The 18,018-nt window shown below is 41.0% G+C and overlaps 1 long non-coding RNA gene across 1 annotated transcript in view; it reads left to right on the plus strand.

Moving 5' to 3' along the window:
- The window catches only part of LOC138145307 (uncharacterized), a 118,856-nt gene that overhangs the window by 83,291 nt on the left and 17,547 nt on the right, over positions 1 to 18,018 (plus strand). The window contains exon 2 of the long non-coding RNA XR_011164184.1: positions 15,132 to 15,187. This is a non-coding gene — a long non-coding RNA (uncharacterized lncRNA). The remainder of the gene's footprint in view (positions 1 to 15,131; positions 15,188 to 18,018) is intronic.

Below are 18,018 nucleotides of genomic sequence, written 5' to 3' on the forward strand. Positions count from 1 at the left end.
ACCAGAATACTACAGTATGTTATTTACAAGAAACACATATGAAAGGATACACAGAGAGAGACACTCACAGTAAAAGTAAAGGAATGGGACAGGATCTATTATACTTCACTTGAAGTAAAAAAAAAAAAGCAGAGGTACCAATCATGATCTCAAACAGAGCAAAAGCAAAACTAGATCTAATTAAAAGACATAAGCAAGAAAACTACATCTTGTTAAGAGGTACCATAGACAATGAAGTAATATAAATACTAAATATATATGCACCAAATAGTATAGCATCCAAATTCTTAAAGGAAAAGTTAGAGTTACAGGAAGAAGCACACAATAAAACTACACTAGTGGGGGACCTCAACTTTCCCCTCTCAGAACTAGATAAATCTAATAAAAAATAAACAAGAAAGAAGTTAAAGAGATGAATATGATTTTCTAAAAGTTAGATATGACAGACCTCTGGAGAAAACTGAATGAGAATAGAAAATAATATGTATTTTTTTCAGTGGTAAATCACACCTATACAAAAATAAACCATGTATTAGGGCATAAAAAGCTCACAACCAACTGTAAATGTATCCTTTTCTTATCATAATGCAATAAAAATAACGTTTAATAAAGGTCCATGGCAACATAAATTGAAAGTTAATTGGAAACTTAATAATCTAATCCTAAAGAATGAGGGGGTAAAAGAACAAATCATACAAACAATCAATAATTTCATTAAAGGGAATGACAGCAATGAGGCTACATACCAAAAGTTATAGGATGCAGCCCAAAGCAGTACTTAGGGGAAATTCGTTATCTCTAATCATTTACATCAATAAAATAGAGAGAACAGATGAATGAATTGGGCATGCAACTAAAAATATCTAGAAAAAGAACAAATTAAAAATCTCCAAATAAATAACAAATTAGAAATCCTGAAAATCACAGGAGAAATTAATAACACGGAAAGTAAGGAGACCATTGAACTAATAAATAAAGCTAGGAACTGGTTTTATGAAAAAAAAAATAACAGATAAACCATTGGTTGGTTTGATTTTTTTAAAAAAGAAAAAAATTACCAGTGGCAAAAATGAAAAGGGTGAATTCACCACCAATGAAGAGGAAATTAAAACAACTATTTGGAGGTATTTTGCGCAATTATATGCCAATAAATCTGACAAACTAAATGAAATGGGTTTACAAAAATATAAGTTGCCCAGAATAACAGAAGAGGAAGCAGAGTATTTAAAAAGCCATATTTAGAAAAAGAAATTGAACAAGCCATCAAAGAGCTCCCTGTGAAAAAATCCCCAGGACCAAATGGATTCACCAAACATTTAAATAACAATTAATTTTAATACTATATATAGTATTGGGGAAAATAAGCAAAGAGGGGGGATCCTAGCAAATTACTTTTTTGAAAGAAATCTGGTGCTGACATCTAAACCAGAAAAGCAGAAACAGTGAAAGAAAAAGATAGACCAATTTCCCTAATGCATATTGATGCAAAAATTTTTAAATAAAACATTAGCAAGGTGATAATAGCAATATGTCACAAAGATCATACTGTATGAACAGGTGAGATTTACACCAGGAATGCAGGTACTGGTTCAATATTATTTCCTAATATTCCACTATTAGCATAATTGATCATATCAATAACAAAACTAACAAAAACTTATAATTATTTCAATAGAGTCAGAAAAAGCTTTTGACAAAATGCAACACTTTCTCCTATTAAAAAATCTAGAAAGCATAGAAATAAATTGAGCTTTCCTTAAAATGATAAGTACTATTCATCTACAACCAACAGCAGGTAGTACCTGTAATGGGGATAAGCTAGGAGCCTTCTCATAAGAGCAGGGGTGAAGCAAGGTTGTCCATTATCACCACTTTTATACAATTTTTGTACTAGAAGTGTTAGCTATAGCGATAAGGGAAGAAAAAGGAAATTGAAGAAATTAGAATAGGCAACAAAAAATGAAAACTATCCTTCTTTGCAGATATACGATAGTATAGTTGAAGAATCTCAGAGCTTCAATTAAAAACCTAGTTGAAATAATGAACAACTTTAGCAAAGTTGAAGGAGAGAAATTAAACCCACACAAACCATCAACATTTCTATATATTACTGACAAAATTCAATAGCAAGAGATAGACAAATTCCATTTAAAATAACTGTAGGCAATACAAAATACTTGGGAGTCTCCCTGTCAAGACAAACCCAAAAACTATACTACACAATTACAAACTATTTTTCACTCAAATAAAATCAGAACTAAACAATTGGAAAACTATTAATTGCTCATGATTAGGTTGTTCCAATGTAATAAAAATGACAATTCCATCTAAATTAATATACTTGTTTGATGCCATACGAATCCAACTACCAAAAGAATTTATCTTGTAGAGCTAGAAAAAGTAATAAAAAATTCCTTTGGAAGAACTAAAGGTCAAGATTATAAAAGGAATTAATGGGGGGAAAATGTGAAGGAAAGTGTCCTAGCTTTATGAGATTTCAAACTGTATTACAAAGCAATAATCATCAAAACAAAGTAGTACTGGCTAAGAAATAGCATGGCTGATCAGTGAAATAGATTAGATACACAATAAACAATTGGAAATGACCATAATAATTTTGTGTTTGATAAACTCAAAGATCTATGCTTTCAGGACAAGAACTCACTCTTTTTTTTTTTCTTTTTGCTTTTTGGAGGAAGGCAGAGCAATTGGGATAAAGTGACTTGTCCAAGGTCACATGGCTAGTAAATATTAAGTGTCTGAAGCTGGATCTGAACTCAGGTCCTCCTGACTCCTGGGTCAGTGCTCTATTCACCGTGCCACCTAGATGCCCCAAGAACTCACTCTTTCACCAAAAAAAAAAAAAAAACAAAACAAAACAAAACCAAAACCAAAAAACAAAACACGCACACAAAAACACAAAACAAATAAACAAACAAAACCCACCCCAAAACAAACAAACAAACAAAAAAAAACCCTGCTGGGAAAATTGGAAAACACTATGGCAGAAGCTAGGCATAGACCAACATTTCATACCATATACCAAGATAAGGTCAAAATGGGCACATGATTTAGACATAAAGGATAATACCATAAGCAAATTAGGGGAGCATGGAATAGTTTACCTGTCAGATATATGGATAAGGAAAAAAAATATGACCAAACAAGAGATAGAGCATTACAGGATATAAATTAGATAGTTTTGATAACCTGAAATTAAAAAAAGGTTTTGCACAAACAAAACCAATGTAGCCAAGATTAGAAAGAAAGAACACTGGGGGAAATTTTTTACAGCAAGTTTTTCTAATAAAACCTTCATTTCTTGGGGTAGCCAGGTGGCTCAGCGAGTAAGATCACCAGCTCCAGTGTTGGGATGACCTGGGAATCAAATCTGGGCTCAGATACTTAGCACCACACCCAGAAATAACTGGTCATGTAACCTTGAGCAAGTTACTTAAACCCAATTGCTTAAAAAAACCCTTCATTTCTCAAATATATAGAGAATGGAGTCTAATTTATAATAAGATGAGTCATTCCCAAAATAGGTAAATGATCAAAGGATGTGAACAGGCAGTTTTCAGATGAAGAAATTTAAAGCTGTCTATAGTAATATGAAAAAAAAATGCTCTAAATCACTATTGATTAGGAAAATGAAATTAAAACAATTCTGAGGAATCACCTCACACCTAAAAGATTAGCTAATATGACAGACAAGAAAAATGACAAATGTTGGAGGGAATGTGGGGAAACTGGGACACTAATGCACTGTTAGTGGAGTTATGAATTGATGCAACCATTCTAGAGAGCAATTTGGAACTATGCCCAAAGGGTTATAAAACTTTGCATACCATTGATTCAGTAATACTACTACTTGATCTGTATCTCAAAAATATTTTTAAGGGAAAAATACTGTATGTACAAAAATATTTATAGAAGTTCTTTTTGTGTTGGCAAAGAATTAGAAATTGAGAGGATGCCCACCAATTGGGGGATGGTTGTTCAAGTTGTGGCATATGATTGTGATGGAATAGTATTGGGCTCTTAGAAATGATGAGCTGGATGCTTTTAGGAAAACCTATGAAGACTTATATGAATTGATGCAAAGTCAAGTGAGCAGAACCAGAACATTGTACACAGTAACAGAAATATTGTACACTATTCAGCTATTCCCAGTGATACAAAGATCAAAGACAATTCTGAAGGAACTATGATTAATAATGTTACTCGACTTTAGGGGAAAAAAAACCCGATGGAATGTAAATGCAGATAGAAACACACTTGAGAAAAAAAAAACCTTTCTTTTTCTTTTTTTTTTCCTGTGGTTTCTTTCACACCATGACTAATGTGGAAATATGTTTTTCATGACTGCACATGTACCAAATTTCTTGCCTTCTCAATGATGGGGGAGGAGAGAAGAGAATTTGGAACTCAAAATTCTAAAAAAAATATGAATATTACAATAATCTAGTTATTTTGACATAGAGTCCTAAGTTATATCTTTTTTTTTTCTTTTTGGAGGGGAGAAGGTAGGGCAATTGGGGTTAAGTGACTTGCCCAAGGTTACATGGCTAGTATGTGCTAAGTGTCTGAGGTCACATTTGAACTCAGGTCCTCCTGAGTCCAGGGCTAGTGCTCTATTCTCTGCTCCACCTAGACGCCCCCTAAGTTATATCTTGATGCATTAAAATATGATACAACAAAGCTGTGATGTTGACAAAGCAAATGGCCTATATTCCCTCCCTCACCCTTCTCAGTCTGAACTACTTTTTCAAGGTCTACCAGGTGAACTGGGTTGAGATCCTGGCTATGTGCTTTTGGGAAAGCCCCCCCCCCCCCCATGGACCTTAGTTTCATTCTATGGCAAAAAAGAAGAGGGGGTTGTATAATTGGAAAAAATAAAACATTAAAATACAAAAAATACTTAACAAAATTAAATAAAAATTTTCAAATGTTTAAAGGAAATATGTTTAGAATGTGCTCAGGATCATGTAGCTAGTCACTGCTGGAGCTTGGGCTTGACCCACCATCTTCTGATTATTCAATGAATCATTTATCTTTGGGCATCTACTATGTGCCAAATCCTGTGCTGGGCACTGAAAATACAAAGGCCAAAATGAAGCTGACCCTGTCTTCAAGGAACTTACCTTCTCCAGAGAGAGGCAACGTTAAGACCACGGGGTGGGGTGGATAAGTCAAGAAGGCTTGGGTTCAAATGAACCCTACCTCCCCACACACTTGCCTGCCCCTGAGTGACTTCATCTCTCTCTGCCAGACTTGCTTCATCTGTAAAAGGGGGAGGTTGGACTTCATGCCCCCCAAGGTCCTTTGCAGTTCCAAATTTAGGATAACTATGAAATTAACCTCGAATGTTCCCAGACAAAATTCTAAGACAAGGCAGATGATGAATTGCCATTTGTATCAGTGGTGAAAGACAGTTTGCACATTGGGAGCTTTGAAAGAGAGTGGAGATATTTAGAGGCAGAGGTGAGGAAGGAGGGCATCCCAGGTGAAGGAGGCTGCCAGTGAGAAAGCATAGGATGGGAGATGGAAAATTGGGTGTGAGAAATAGCCCCCGATTTCTATCTTTAAAAATTATTCCTGTCTTTTGCTTTTACATAATTTTCATTTCCCAATACAGTCTTCCCTCGGTCACACATAGAACCAGCTCTTATAACTGAAAACAAAAAAAGAAAGAAGGAATAAAAAAGTCAATTCAGCAAAACCAGCCAACACATCAACCGAGTCAGGCAGTATACACAATGCTTCGCACCCATAGTCCCCCACTTCCACGAAGGAGAGATGTCGGAATGGTTTTCCTTCTGCCCGGCTCCCTTTTTGAGCATGATCGCTTCCCCTCCAGGAGCCTGCAGTCTAGAAGAGCTTGGGATGAGACACAGGCAGCTGACAGCGTTCCTCACTGAGCATGCCCGCACAGCTCAGGGAAAGCTTCGTGTCCCAGTGTTCGTGCCTTGCCAATGCCACCAGATGGATATGGAAGCCAAGTGGAAGAGAGGCATTTTGCTCCCCCTGTGCGATCTGCATTTACACCATTTGCTTACGACAAGAAACATTAAGCAATTTTCCACATTACCTCCAAATGAATGGGACCCTGAAGGAAAACCCTGAAGGGAAATGTTTGAGAACAGCCCGGAGAAGGCATTTCTCCAGGAGGGATATGTGCCAGCGCGCTCTGCTTGCTTATTAATAGCCTCTGCCGTGCGGGCTCCTGGGGAAACCGCCCCTTTTGAATAGCTATCCGGGAAAAACATTCAAGGCCCGGCTTGATGGAAATCGGGAACAGCGGGGCCGCGAAAGCAAGTAGCTTGAACGAAGGTGGGCGAGCGCCGAAGCCTCAAAGCAATGGCACGTTCGGAAGACGCAGCAGAAAGGGGGAGGCCCTGTCTCCTTTCAGTCTGTTCCGTCTTTTACTCACCAAACCCACTTTATGAACCAAAACAAAAGCCTTTTGCACGGCTCTACGCAAATCCCCAGATCTTTCCAAAGGCACTTCTGATGGTGCATAAAGACAGCAGAGTCTCATGGGAAAATCCCTAGACTGGATTGAGAATCCGAAAATCTGGGTTGAGATGACTACGGGTACCTTGTAATGAGGTCCTGGGCAAGTGACTCAAGGACTGTAGGCCTCAGTTTCCATGTCTGAACATTCCTATGATGTAAACACTATATTCACATATGCCATAAAACGAAAGTGTGTCCAAGATGGAGGGCTCTTAGGACATGGAATGTCAAAGCAGGAAGGGGGCTTAGGACATAGCAGGTCAGTTCTGGAAGAGGTGGGCTTAGGACGTAGAAGGCCAAACCCAAGAGGAGCCTTATTACAAAGATTGTAAATCACTTAGATCATAGAATGTCAGAAGTGAAAGTGGCCTAAAACCTTAGGACCTCAGTGCCCTGGGGAGCCTTGAGGGGTCCCTGTGTCTCAGTCTTCTCTTCTTTATACTTATTCACACTGGTGATCTCATCAGGTCCCATGGATAAAGTCATCTCTAAGGAGATGATTCTCAAATATATTATCCTGTCTCAGTCTCTCTGCTGATCTCCAGTCACATCTCCAGTCACATCTCCAAGTAACTTCCAGACGTTTTGAACTGGACAGCCAGGAGACATCTTAAGCTCAGCATACTTAAATCTGAGTTCCCCACCTCCCCCTGTGCCTCCCAAGCTCCTTATTACCTTGGAAGGCGACACCATTGGCTCAGTCCCCCCAGGCTTGCAGCCTGCATGTCTTCCTTCACTCTTCACTATCTCTCACCCCCCACAGTCAATCTGGTGCCAAGGCCCATTCATTTCACCTTTGCAACATCTCTTGGATATTCCCTTTATTCCTACAATGCCACCACCTCCCTGGTACAGACCCTCAAGCCCTCACATTGAAATAGCCTTCTGACTGGAAGTCTTTCCTCACTCTAGTCCATCATCCGTTCAGACACCAATGGGATTTTCCTAAAGCCCAGGTCCAACCATGTCACCCCCTGCCCCTACTCAATAAACTGCAGTGGTGCTCTCTCACCTCCAGGATCAAATATAAAATCCTTTGCCCTTAAAGCCCTTTCTAAGCCAACCTCCCTCCTCTCCTCCATCTCTCCAGGCTCCTTCCTACACCTTACACTTCCCCATGTACCCTTTGACCCAGTGACACTGGCCTCTTTGCTGTTCACAAACCAGACACTTCATCTCTTGACTCCAGGCATTTTCTCTGACTGTGCATCGTGTCTACAATTTTCTCCTTCCTTATCTCCATCTCCTGGATTCCTCAGTGTCCTTCAAGTCCCAGCTAAATTCCCACCTTCTATAGGAAGCCTTTCCTGATCCCTCTTCACTCAAGGGCCTTCTCCCTATTGATGATCTCTTTTTACAGTTTTTGGTACATATTTGTTTGCAGGTTGTTTCCCCCATTAGATTGTGAGTTTAGAGAGGGCAGAGTCTGTTTGTTTGTTTTTACCTTCCTTGGTATCCACAGTGCCTGGCACAAACCAAGAGTTTAATAAATGTTTAGACTGGCTGACCTTAGCCTTAGAACAAAATGTCTTGGCTAGGAGGGAACTTAGACTATGGCATGTTAAAGTTGTAAGAGGTCTCAGAATAGCATAAGACTAAAACATAGAGTGTTAGAGCTGGGATGGCAGCTAGGTGGCGCAGTGGGTATAGTGCTGAGCCTGGAGTCAGGAAGCTCTGAGTTCAAATGCGACCTCAGACATTTCCTAGATGTGTGACCCTTGGCAAGTCACTTAACCCTGTTTGCCTCAGTTCCTCATCTGTAAAATGAGCTGGAGAAGGAAATGGAAAACCCCTCCAGTATCAAAACCCCAAATGGGATCAGAAAGAGTCATAAGCAACTGAAATGACTGAACAACAAAAGAACTGGGATAGAACTTAGAACATTTAATTTTTTGAGTTAGGAGAGCCTGTGACACATAGAATTTCAGAGCTTATATGTAGAACACAGAATAGTAGAAACAGAAGGGATATAGAATAATAGAAAGGATGCTAAATTTGGGTTAAGAAAAAAAAAGACCTGGATTTTAAAATAATAATTTAATTAAAAAATAATTTGATAAAATAATTTGCTAATAATTCTAAGAGGACTTGGATTGGAATTTCTGGCTCTTCTTCCACTTACTATATGTGTGACCTTGGGCAAGTCACAGCCTCCCTGGGCTCCTATTTCCTTATCTGTAAAATGAGAGGGTTGAATTAGAAAACCTCTAAGGACCCCTTTAGCTCAAAATTCTATATTCTGATATTATCATAAAGTTGGGGGTTTCCGTGCTATCCTCCTTTAATAGAAACACAGAAGGCCCAGATTGCTTGATTGACTCAGTCACTCAAAAGCATAAAATGGTTACAAAAGTGTCCTTAATCAATTTGGTAGGACTGGCATGATTTGATCATTGGGCAACAGCAGGAAATATTTCTGTGACTAGTTTAAGGGAATCAGGCATATTCTATGGTGCCATGGATAAAACAGCAAATCAATCCAGAGGTCTGATCATTCTAGCAACATGTCAGTCAAGTGGTGACCAAGAGTATTACCTTTTGTTGGGAAGAGGGTGGAGGATCAGGTTTTCCTCCTCTCTCCTCCCTGATTGACCAGGTGACAACCTCATGAACTTTGAAAGGTCAGAAGATTTAGAATTTCCTCTGGCACCTGTAGAGCATTCCCTAACAGCAGTCCCTGTTGGCAATGTCTACACTGGGAGCTGAGATACACACCAGCAATATGCTAGACACAGTAATGTCATCACCTTCAGGACTCTGTAATGGCACTGACCCTCAGAAGCCAGAAGAGAGCTATGTCTAAGGGAAATTTCACAGGGGCTACATAAAGGAAGAAAAAGACTTGAAATAACCTAAACTCTTTGGCCACTAAACTTATTCCTCCAAGGAACTTTGTGTATGTAAGGGAAGAGAATGGACATAGTCTGGGGAGGTTATTTTTCTAGCCACTGTTTTTTTCTATATCTTCTCAATAAATACACCTTTTGTAAAAGCGAAGTGATGCCAACTGCCTCATCAAAATTGGGTATCATACTAGGTAGGGGCTCATGAATGACAGTTCTAGAAACCATAACACCTCAGGGTTACCTGTAGGTGGGAGAAGCAGTCAGATGACATTGGGGGACACAACTTGCTAGTGTAAGTGGGCATTAGATAAGTTCTGAAGAGCAGATTAGACTTAAACCACTAGAGAAAGTCTGTCATCATCATCATCATCATCATCATCGACACAACCACTACTCTTTCTCCCTTGCACTCTCTTCTCCCAGGATTCCCTAACTTCCTTCAAGGCTCAGTTCAATTGCTACTTGCTGTGTGGGGTTTTCCTTGATTCCCTGGGATGTTAGCTCCATCCCTTTCTCTTGCCATATTAATTAATATTTACCCAATGTATATGTATGATGATATATACATGTTACATATACAACATAAGTATTACATTTAATTATCTGTCTACATGTTCCCACCCAGTAGATTATGAACTCCTTGAGGGCAGGCTTGTTCTGTTTTTACCTTTGCATCCATCCCTGGCCCCAAGCAGTAGGCATGTGGTTGATGTTGAATGAACGAATGAACCCTTCTTCACTGCTCATCACTTCTGGTACATCAGGAATGAGTCCAGCATTGACAGCTGAACTAAAAAGGTTTTTTGCCAGCTTTGGGGCTGGCATCCAGCCACAGCTGCCACAGAAGAGCTGCATGGGACTCACTGCAACTTGGACTGGATTGGTCAAATGTGCTTGATCTGAACTCTTGCTCCTGGTTCAGAGGAGGAAAAACCTCCAGCTTGGAGTTAATGCAAGTTAATTTTGAGATCGGCAGAACCGAGTGTGGGCACCCAAGGGCTAGAGTCCGATGTCTTCAGGCTGAGGTTTGGAAGCCAAACAACTAAGTTCACCAATTAGTGATGGGGGAAGAACTTGGCTCTCTCCGATCTCTTATCTCTCTCTTCTTTTTTCTGGAGATAAAAATGAAGATGTGTCTCCCCCTCCCACTCCATGCCCTCATTCTCCCCCTTCTGTGCTTGGCCTTGGAAGTTCCTACTTTCTTAAGGAACAGCAACCTGTTTTGGAAGAAAGGACAGTTCAATAGCTGGAAGTCAAGAAAGTTTGGCAACAAAGGTGACCTTCGAGAGGCATCGGGAGAGATGAGTACAGACGAGAGGCATGGTTTTCTGACTAGGATGCTGGGTTCAGACTTGGATTCGGATCCTACTTCATAGACTTCCTAGCTGGGAGCCTTGGGGAAGTCATTTAACCCTTCCAGGCATCAGTTTTCTCCTTTCTAAGATGAAGGGAATTGGGTGCAGTGGTTTTCAAGTTCTAGATCCTATGACTCTTCTGATCCTCAGTGTGTCAGGTTCTCTCTCTCTCTCTCTCTCTCTCTCTCTCTCTCTCTCTCTCTCTCTGGCTCTCTCTCTCTCTCTCTCTCTCTCTCTCTCTCTCTCTCTCTCTCTCTCTCTGTCAAGTCTTCTTGGAGCAGGAGAGGCAAGGTGGCCTAGTTGATGGAGAGCTCAGGAAGAACTAAGTGGAAGCTCCATTTCTAGGCTCCTACTTACTGTAACCAAGTCATTTCATCTTGATGAGTTTCTTCTAGGAAACTGTGGATACTCTTGGAGGGCTAAATGGGATGAGTCCATTGTTGAGAATGCTGGATTTGGAACCAGAAAAACTAGGCTCAATGCTTGTTTTTGCCACTTAGTACCTGTGGGACCTCAGGCAAGTCGGCTCTCCTCTTTGACTCTCATTTTGTCATCCATAAAGTGAGGAGTGGTGACCTAGATGGCCTGTCTGGAGGAGGGCAGGGACTGTTTGTCTTGACTTTGTTAGTTTCTCAGCGCAGTGTGTGGTATACATCGTGCTTGATAAATGCTTGTTGAGTTGACTCTATGGTCCCTTTCTCACCCTATAGCCATCATCCTAGTTTTTGCTTGTGTGATGCTGCAGGCACCTGATCTCTCTGGCCACATTTCTTCTCCTATAAAATGAACCAGTTAGATTATATGGTCTCTGCGGTCCCTTCCAGCTTAAAAAGGATGTTGTTGGCCTTCCTAGGAGCTGCTCCCAGAATTCCCCATTAAAGCTCTGGTGAGAGGAAATGCAGTCTAGCCATAGAAGCACTATTCAACTCAAACAAGGTGGTCCCCCACTGGGGGACCAGTGACTGGGTAAGGATAGGGCCCTCTGATCCCAGGAACTTTAATGTACAATATAAATATTAGCAATGATGGCGTCGTAGAAGCTGCTCCAAGATATTGGAATAGGAATGGATTTGTTGTCCATCCATCAGAAAAGCAGATGCAGAGCCATGAAGTAAATGTACAGGCAAGACCAGGAGGGCCATCAGGAGGGAGCAAAGGGGAGAGTCGAACCAATCCCACGTGGTTGGTGCTGGGGGTGTGACAATCTTCTAATAGGTGAAATAAAATTGTAGTCACCCGAGAAAATCCTTCTGGTGCAATTTATTAATCAGAGCTCGCAGAGATCAATGGTGCTGAATGATTATGCACTGCTAGGCTCTCCTCCTAATCCTGTGTCATAGCTGCCTCACTCACAGGCTGGGGCACAGATGCTCACATCTGCTTTCGTTAGAGGACCTCGAACCCTCGCATCAAAGTGCGAAGTTAACCGAGGGTCTCCATCGTGGATCTATTCCCCGTGTTCCATTGGCAGAGTCAACCTGGAAATTCAATGAGTTAATTAAGGAGGAATTGTCTATGATTCCTTTTTACGTTGTAACCTCCCCCCGCCCCCACGCCTCTGCCCCTCCTGCCTCCCTGCAGATCTAAGCAACCCAGCAGCCTCTTGCCCCATGTGCCAGAATGATTAATGGAGGGACTGCAATGAGGTCAATTAGCCCGGGTCGGCTGGAAGCTGAAAGGTGGAGTACACTGCTTTATTGAACACTGCATTCACACTCCAAACTGTGACCTGGGCCCGGTGATTTATTACCGGGGCACTGCTCTGATCACTTACCTTCCATGCTCTACCTTGCCTTGAAAAAGCAGGTTTTCACTGTCAATTAGTGCTGGACAAGGAAAGCCATTCAAACTCCAAAATGCAGGCTTTCTAATGGAATGGGGGTGGTATGAGGAAGGGGGTACTTGGTGCACCCCACTCCCAGCTCCCACGAAAGCTCTGCAAGCAGTAGGCAATTCAATTCCTTGGGCTTGGGGGTGGGAGGTGTGGAAGTAGGATCTCTTGCTCAGCAGGAGATGCCCAAGGGGAGAAGAAGCCCCCAAAGGTCAGCTCCCTTGGTTCTAAGCTGTTGGAGACCCAAGGCTGATCCCAACCTGGCTGTGGCCAAACCATCCAGAGGTTGGTTTGTTGAATGGAGGGCACTTGGCAAAGGTAGTTCCTCAGCAGTTTGGTGGTAGTGCATGACTCCCTGATACAGGCACCATATTGGCTTGGGTGAAGAGTACCGCCTTGTTTGAGTTGAATAGTGCTTTTATGGCTAGACTGCATTTCCTCTTACCAGAGCTTTAATGGGGAATTCTGGGAGCAGCTCCTAGGAGGGCCAAGGGCATAATTTTTAAGCTGGAAGGGACCGCAGAGACCATATAGTCTAACTGGTTCATTTTATAGGAGAGGAAATGTGGAAACTGAGGCCCAAAGAGTTTAAGTGATGTCTCTTCTGAGACGACCTCCCTACAGTTATTACATGCATATGTTGTTTCCATTTTGCCTCTCCCACCAAAATGTACTCTCCTGGAAGCAGCTAGGCAATGAATGGAGTCAGGAAGATCTGAGTTCAAATCCAGCCTCACTGACTCATTAGCTTTGTGACCTTTTCTCTGCCTCAGGTCCCTCATCTGTAAAATGGGGATAATAGTGGCACCTAGCTTGAAGGATTGTTGTGATGATAAAATGAGATTATATTTCTAGACCTTCATGCCCCATGTCGATGTTGCTATTGTTAGTATTCCTCAAGGACAGGGTCTTTTTGGGTTTTGTTTGCCTTTCTTTATGCCTCCAACATAGCACACTGTGTCACAAACAGTAAACACTAAGAACTGCTTCTTGGCTGATTTGCCTTGGGTCCCCCCAGCCAGTAAGTGATGGAGGTGGGATTTGAACCTTTTTCCTGGGCTCCACAGCCACAGCTCTCTTCAGTGTACCGTGCTGCCATCATATTCGCCTCATTAAAAACTGACATTTCACATCATGCTCTAAAGAACATTGTACACACTGTCATCTGGACCTCACCAGAACCTGTGGAGGTGGATATCCAAGGCATGGTTGTCCCCATTTTGTAGATGAGGAAAGAGAGGCTGAGGGAGATGATGGGATTTGTCCATAGGTCACACAGATAGAGAGTGTCTAGGGGAGAATTTGAATCAAGCTTTCTTGACTCCAAACCAATTTGATTGAAGTCGTACCTAACACCCCAAATATCTGCAAGATACCATGCTAATGAATCTGGTCACACAAGTGAAAACAAACCCCCCAAACATGGCTCCTTCCCCCAAGAAGCTGACAGTCGACTGGGCAGTGGTGGGGAGCATCGCTGGCCAATGGTCATTGCTTTGCATTTACTGTCTTGTATTTATTATCTTCCAAAGTCCAACATCAGCTCCTTGAGAGCAGAGATGGCTTCACTCATTGTGCCTTTGTAGCTGGAGCTCCTAGCTATGGCTGGCACATGGTAAGAGCCTAATAAATACTTGCTGGTTTTGTACTCAATGACAGAGTTTCTCCACTGACTTGGGATAAGAAAGCTTTTCTTTTTCTTTTTAATGAGGAAGTGAAAAGAAAAAAACGTTAGACAAGTATCTTCCAAAAGGTCTCTGCCCTTTTCCCTGAGGACTAACTGAATGACAGAAATTTGAGTTGGGAAAGGGCTCGATATTTCTTCCTCCCATCCTAGCTTGGCCTGTTCCTTCTGGAATGTTTTGGGAAGCTTTCTCCAATCGTGCTTTAAATACACCAAGCATAGAGACTTTGCTGAATTTCTCTTGGGAAGCCATTGCACCAGCTTGACTGTCTCCCATGAGCAGCAGGCAGTAACTTCCTCTGCCTAGCATGAACAGGGGCCCTGCAGATGGCGACAGTGTCCCTGCTGCTTTGTGCCCCCGAGGAACATGGGAACCCCTGGGAGAGAATTTCAGCTTTGTATATTCCTCTTCATGAGCAATATCCAGATGACAGTGGGGACAAGGAATAGACTTTTCATTTTATAAGTGGGGAAACTGAGGCATGGAGTTCTCTTTGAAAGTTCGTGGATGAGTTGGTGCCTTAGAAATGCCACTGGGCTTGGCATCCAAGGACTTGGCTCCCAGTCTTGACTCTCCCACTTACCAATTAGGTAACTTTGAGGAAGCCATTCTATGTCTCTGAACCTGTTGAATCATCTTTAAAATGGGATTAATACTTGCCCTTAAAAGGTGAGGGAAGACCAGCAGAGTGACTGGCATCATAAAATCACAGAAGGATTTTGTACAGGGACTCTCTTGCTTCTTACATGTGTATTTTCAGTACTAGCACAGTGTTTCACTCATAATAAGTGCTTAATAAATGTGTTTTCTTTAATTCATTCGCTGGTTCATTATGTCTGCATATGATAATTGATATGCTAATGTCATAATCAGTCTTCTCTACTCATTTGAGCAGGCACCCAGGATGTGTCAGATGCAGGGCTCGAACCCAGGAATATGGGTGAGCTATTGGTAAGTCTTCCAGATTTCAAATTCCTTGATTTTGTGAGTATTTTGTATAACCTGGAAACCAGGAGAGAATGAATGTTTTCTAGACATTTGGAGAATATTGAGGAAGTCACAGGAATGGTAAGTAAAGCCATAGAACAATTGACTTATAGGTTCTTTCCAGGAATGAGAGTATTCATTTGACTCCTGTTACCAAAGCTAGATGGAGAAAGCATTTTTACTAAGATGGAATCGTAAGGACAGAAGTTACAAAACATTTCCTCCATGAACCTGGGTCACACCTTCACACAAATACTAGTAATATCAGTTCAACACTGGGAGTGAGGCACTTAGGGAGGAAACACATATGGCCAAGGCAATTTATATTTCCTGTACTGCAAGACCCCAATATCCTCTCTTCTCATGGGGTCCTCACACTGCTTCTCCCTCAATGAAGTATTTCTTCTGAGACAATCCTCATTTGGGTTCCCCAGACCTGCTCTTTCCTATAACTCTATTCTTAACTGCCAGGGTTAAGTCTCTCCTCCCAGAGCTCTCTTCTCTGCTTCCAGAGATTCCTTGGGGACAACTCTGCTGATTTTCTCTCTCCGTCTTTCTGTCTCTGTATTTCTCTCTCTTGTTCGCTGTTTCTCTGTCTCTCGCTATCTGTCTGTCTCTGTCTGTCTGTCTCTGGGTCTCTCTCTCTTCTTTATTCCTTACTATATAGATGTGCTATCTCCTATACAGTAAAGATGCTGTGACTGATGAGTTGTCTGGGGAAGAGAGAGGAATTGCCTTCCTCATTCTTGACCCAAAGGCACAAGGGTCACAATCTACAAAGCTTCTTCTTGGGTCAGCTGATCATGGAGCTGCAGACTCAGCATTGTAAATGCCATCAGGGTGTGGGCAATCTTCAGCTAGCCAATGTCAAGTTTCTCTTCCTATTTCATCAACAAAACTTCTGAAAAACTTGTAAAGAGATTTTTTTCATTATTGTTCAATCATTTCTGTCATGTCTGACTCTTCATGACCCCATTTGGGGTTTTCTTAGCAAAACTACTGCAGCAGTTTGCCATTTCCTTCTCCAGCTCATTTTACATATGAGGAAACTGAAGCAAATAGGATTAAGTGACTTGTCCAGGGTCACACAGCTAGTAAGTGTCTGAGGCTGGATTTGAACCCAGGAGTTCCTGACCCCAGGCCTAGCATTCTATGCACTGCACCACCCAGTGGCTTATAAAGGGATAACAGGGTGTAAATACTTCATTGAACACCTTAAATGAACCTTGCTACCTTGTTTCCTCTGTTATCTGCTTCTTTCTATGATTGCATCAAATGATGGGGGAGGGGATGGAGAGACTCTCATTACATGTATAATGGAAAATGGAGGTAAGCAAGTCCTGTGAGAATGAGAGACAATAGATGAATGCATGGATGAGTGGATGGATGGACGGACAGATGGACAGATGGATGGATGAATGGATGGATGGATGACAGGCCAAGAACTGCACTTTGGCATAAGTCTAATTATTAGAAAGCTTTCCCTTACACCAAGGCTAAATTTTCTTTTCTGAAACTTTAAACCTTTTTTTTTGAATCCCAGTTTTACTGCTTTTTACTTGTGTGGGTTTGGACAAATTACTTTCCCTAAGCTTCAGTTTTATCCTCCGTCAAACAAGGAGATAGTGCCAGATGACCTCTATGAGCTCTAAATCCCATCTACGATCCTTAATCCCCAACTTTCAGGGTCAGAAACTATGATTGTATTGTTACCTTTCTGGCTTTTATAGTTAGTCTCAATAGTGTTAAGTCTTTCATATGATATAGTGAAGAAACTGAAAGGAAAAACACAACCCCAAGTGGGCTAGCCTTTCAACCTAACCCTATAAACTCCTAAACTCTATAGGGCTAGCCTTGTAACCCCCAATCTATAAAGTGACAGCCAAGGTCACAGATTTGTCCAAATATATTTCAACCTGAAGTGGCTCTTATAAACCAACTCCCATAATACCTTCCTTTTGGAAAAAGGGCAGACCTCAGACTGAAATGTTTCTGGTCCGTTTGCAGGTAATATTGCTACAAATAATACATCACATTTATGTGGTGTTTTGTTGTTTTTTTAATTTATTTTATTTTTTATTCTGAGCTTAAACACAAAAAGACCATTCCTTTATTCATATCAGAATGCAAAAAAGGCAATTGTAAGTTAAACCATGAATTTCCATTTCATACTATTTGCTTTTTTAACAAAAGTATATAAAAATTACATGTTATTTTCAAGACTATTCTTCTTGTCTGTACTTCCTTCTGAAATTCCTCTGTTCATGTCTGTGGAATTAAAAAAATGTTTCAATGATCCTCTTTTTTTTATCACTATTACTACCTTTCTCCCTTAATTAAAAACAGAAAAAATCCCTAACCCCTTACAACAAATAAATATGGTCATCAGACATATATAATCTATTTAAAATTCTTATCTTTTTAAGGGAAAGAGAATATTTGGAATTCAAAAATTTTTTTTAAATGAATGTTAAAAGTTGTCTTTATAGGTAACTGGAAAAAAAATATTTTAAGAAAAGAATTAAAAACAGGCAAAAAAATAAGCATGGCCAAGCAAAAACAAAGTCATTCAGCAGGCATGTCCAGAAACATGGGTCTCCTTCTGTGCCTCGAACCTATTCTTCAGTCAGCACCCACTTTCATTATGGGTGCCCTGGAGTTGTGCTCGGTCCATGCTCTGAGGAGAGTTCTGAAGCCTTCCAAAGCTGTTTTTCTTTCTAACATCCTATTAAGTGTTGTCCTAGTTCTGCTCACTTCCCTCTGTGGTAGTCCCTACTTCCCAAGATTCTCCGAAA

This window comes from Petaurus breviceps, unplaced genomic scaffold (assembly GCF_028583685.1).
Source record: "Petaurus breviceps papuanus isolate PSGF00001 unplaced genomic scaffold, PetGlider_PUasm1.0 139, whole genome shotgun sequence".
NCBI lineage: Eukaryota > Metazoa > Chordata > Mammalia > Diprotodontia > Petauridae > Petaurus > Petaurus breviceps.